This window comes from Vulpes vulpes, chromosome 1 (assembly GCF_048418805.1).
Source record: "Vulpes vulpes isolate BD-2025 chromosome 1, VulVul3, whole genome shotgun sequence".
NCBI classification, from domain to species: domain Eukaryota; kingdom Metazoa; phylum Chordata; class Mammalia; order Carnivora; family Canidae; genus Vulpes; species Vulpes vulpes.
Genome location: NC_132780.1, coordinates 46,492,135 through 46,496,645, shown reverse-complemented (window position 1 = coordinate 46,496,645; position 4,511 = coordinate 46,492,135).

The following is a 4,511-nucleotide window of genomic DNA, read 5'->3' as shown; positions in this document are numbered from 1 at the left end:
GTGCAGCTGCTTCTCCAATGGAACTGTAGGTATAGATGCTGAATTTTCTGCTTTGTGGGGGGGAAAAACTATTCTTCATAGATTGATACTTTCATTGTGGAATGAGCTTTAATTGGAAAAAAGGAAAACAGGAGTGAACCTTTCAGATCTTCAGCATCGTCCTCCTCTCCTTCCTTCCTTCCCTTCCACAAACCCTTCCCCACTGAGAACTACTATGGTATCTCATGATGAGCACAATGTCAATGGTTAAGGATGAATTATTCTGTCCCAGGGAAGGATAGCGAGCATTTTGAAAAAAACATGATATACTCCATGAATGCATGATAACCATGTCTCCCTTCAAAGAGTCAACCTGTCCCGTAACAGAAAGCCTACTCATGTGTAAATTTGGTTATGTTCCTGGCGACATTACTGGAAAATGGCACTACTTTTCGATCGAAATGTCCCTTAAGAACCATTGGAGGAAGAAAACTAAGTCCTGGTTGAGATTTGAAGCCTTCCACTGACACTTCCATTGACCAGGAAAGCAGCAGCACCAAAGCTGCTTCCTGGTATCAAATAAGAACCTTCCTCAATGGGTTCTGAGATTTAATGTGTGTCAGAAGAAAATTCCTGAAACAATGGCAGGGTGCTCTTAAATGAAATGCTCATCACCAATTCTCTTAATAACACAAAGACCACATTGTGTGAGGAAACAAGAACACCAATGACTGAGTCAAAAGGTGATTCTCCAGAAAGAGATACGTGAAAAGGGTTTTGGAATACTTGAATTTATTTTAGCTATGGTTTCTTTCTTGCTCGTGCACAATTTTTTGAAATGTATATATAAGTAGCTGGAGTGTGTGTATGTGTGTGTGTGTGGCAGTATAGGTGAACAATGATTTTAAATGCCCAAAGGACTCTTTATCTCTAAAGTATAATATACTAGGATATTCTTAACTATTGATCATTTGAATCAAATTTTTCTTAAAATTTAAATGACCCTTCAGTATTCAGATTTTACTTTAGGAAAATACATTTACATGTCTTTTCCTTCTGTTCTCTATGTTCTTTGTGGCGATATTTAAAAATAAAGTCTTCATTTATGTCAGGTGTTCCAGTTATTTATATATTGGCTCTCTTTGGTTTACTGTGACTATTATCTTTCTAACTCCTTTTTATCTTGTCATTTCTTTGCATTTTTCTATTTTGCTTGATTCCTGAGACTCTCAAAGAGAATTTCTTTCCTCTTTCTAATGTGCTTCTATGGCCAACTAATTTTCAAATTCTGTCTGTTGCCAGTACTGTTCTTTGGATGCTTATAGCTCTTCTCTGAGGTCTCTTATTTCAAGGAAAATGATAATTACTGTCCTGTTTTTAAAGTTTTCTTCTTTTTTCAGTTGCAGAAATTAATATCCATTTGTAATAAAAAGTGACAAACACACACACCTTCCTTCAAACATATATAAATATGTAGAGGATTTGTTGCTTCTATGGAACTAGAAATAGTCCACTTAAATATCTTGTTCAACTTCTTTTCATCTAGCAATATACCTTGGACATTCCTACCAAATCATTTTAAATAGTTGTAGCTCTATCCTTCCCTTCCTACTTCTGTGTGTGTGTGAGTGTGTGTGAGTGTGTGTGTGTGTGTGTGTGTGTGTGTACCATTCCACATAAATAAGGTAATATATATGCTGGGAGAAGGAAGGAATTAAACATCTTACATTCTTTCTTCTTGCTTCCTTCCTCTTCCTTATCCCTGGCCCACCACATACACATAACCCAGGTAAAATAACTTGACATATACTTTCTATACTTTTTGTTCCTGTTCAGGTCCTGTTTTACAAACATATCTTATCGAGGATTGGTATGGTTGTTTTATCATACTGGGATATTCTGGGATCACTCACATTTCTCTGCAGTTTACTTTTCTTCAATAATATTACTTTCTGTAGAATGCCTGGGTGGCTCAGTGGCTGATCATCTGCCTTCAGCTCAGGTCGTGATCCCAGAGTTCCAGGACCAAGTCCCACATCAGGCACCCCATGGGGAGCCTTCTTTCCCACATCAGGCACCCCATGGGGAGCCTTCTTCTCCCTCTACCTATGTCTATGCCTCTCTCTCTCTATGTCTCTCATGAATAAATGAATATAATAATAATAATAATAATAATAATACTTTGTGGATATTCAGGTCCACTGGCAAAACTTTAACTATTTTTGTCAAAGGCTTCATAATATTCCATGACATATTATATATATGTATTAACCATTCCTCTAAGAACAAGCATCCACTTTTGGGGGTTTGGTTTTGGTTTTGGCTACTTGGAACAATACCTGCCCACTTACTTCACATATTATTAGCTTTATTCTATAGCAGTGCTAGCTGATAAAATATAATGCAAGTCACATGTGATTTAAAATTTTCTAGTCACCACGTTAAAAATGTAAAAGGAAACTGGTAAGATTAAATTTAATAATGTATTTCACCCAATATACCCATGATATTATCATTTCAATGAATTATTTCATATTCTTTTTATTGAACTAATCATTTAAAATCTAGTATACATTTTATACTTAGAGCACATCTGAAGACACATTTTCACTGGCAATACTTGATCTGTATTTAGATTTCATAAAATTTAGTTGAAAAGTAAATTCACATGCCTAAATTGTTCCAAACACACTTAAGAGCTTTCCAATAATTCAAATGAGCATCAGTTTTTTAAAGTAAAATTTTAGTTCCTCAGTTCCACATATGAAATAGTTCCATAGTTCAGTTAGTAGCTACCATATTGGACAGGGCAAGTCTGTATGGTGGTTTCCTAGATGGACTGACGGGAGTGTGTATATCTGGTATTAATATACGTTGTCAGATTGCTTCTTGGAGAAATATGTTGTCTTAATTTTTACTGCTTTGTGATCTAATCTTTCTAATGTGTTTTATTCATCTACCTTTGTGTGTGATATTTCTTTTCAAATGCAACCCTGTTCACATAAATCCCATGCTGATTTCTTTTTTAATATTTTCCATCCTTGAGCTGAGGAGGGCATATTATTCTTGAGCCACATGAGAAAGAAGAGTAAGGGCACAGACCAGACAAATGAGCTGATGATAACTTTGGGCTTATGTGTCCAGAAATCTTACCAATTCCCTGTAAATGTTGAATGGGCTCTGGACTGGCAGAAAGTTCCCCTCCTCCCAGTGAAACCACTTATTGGAGTTTTGGGTACATGGTAATGTCTCCACTCATCTTTAGCAAACATAAAAGCTGGAAAGCTGCTTGTTCCCCTCAGTTCACCCTTACATCAACCTACCTGTAGTCTTCTAAGGTGGCCAAGATAGGTAGGGTATCTATGTGCTTCCTATACGTCTGAGGTCCCTCAGTGCTGACAGAACATTGCTGTGAATCTATGCACCCTAAGCCTGTTTCTAGACAAGGCTGTGACAACTATTTTGAAGAATCCTACACTCAGTCTAGGCAGCCCAGGAATACTGAAGCCACCATACTTCTCTCTGTGCCTGTCTTCACATCAGTACAGTTTTCACTAGTCTGAAAGACCTTTTTTAAACACTATATCATGAGTCCAGATATGACTATTTCCTAATTTTAATGAAGATGGAAGCTTGCTTTATTGCTTATTATTCTGTTGTTTTCCACTGGCTTGCAAAAGGAAAGAGGGCCAGAGATGGCATTTCTGTCACCAATACAGAAGCTATGGCTATACTCAAATTCTCTGACCCTGCAGAGGCCTTATAGTCTCAGCAAGAGCAGACTGTAGTCATGGGGTATGGGGAATGTTCTCTGATTTTTCTTCATTAAGCTGGTAAAATCAGCACCCCCAAGCAGTTAGATCTGAGTGAGAAAGTGTCTGTTAACTATACAGATTACCAACATGCATTCATGTTGCAAGTGTTCCCAAATAATTGCTTTAATATTTCTGAGGCTTAATTAGGCTGGTAGGCCACTGTGAAGAGCTTAAGGTGTGCTCTTGCCCATGAGGCTGACTTCCAATTACAGAACAATTCCCAAATCAGGCATGCTTGTAAGGAAGGTATTGAAGGACACAGCGTGCCAGGAAGCATTAAACTACCCTAGATGTACTGGAGGCAGGGATGGGGAGGCAATCATTCACATGTTAAACAGACAGGAGCACAGAAATTAAGAAAGAAACGTCTGGTACGGGTGCACTATATGGCGCTAATGAACCAGTCCTGAGACTGGTCCTGAGAAAAGCAACTTTTTACAACCTGTTACTTAATTTTAAAAATTGTTTTAAGCTCAAGCAGGAAGGAAAGTATACACTTATCTATTCTCTTTCAGGATCTAAGGACAGCATAAGCTTAAGATCATTACGTTTTCTTTTATATTACAAAGGCGATGTGATTGACCTCTGGAGGCAGAGTGAGTAATTTCAACCCCGGTCCTTAGTGGACTACTTGGCATTTTCATTTCAAGGGACTCTAGAAAGTAAACAATGAATCTGCATCAAGCCAGCCCCTCTCATCTGTTATGCCTTTTGCAA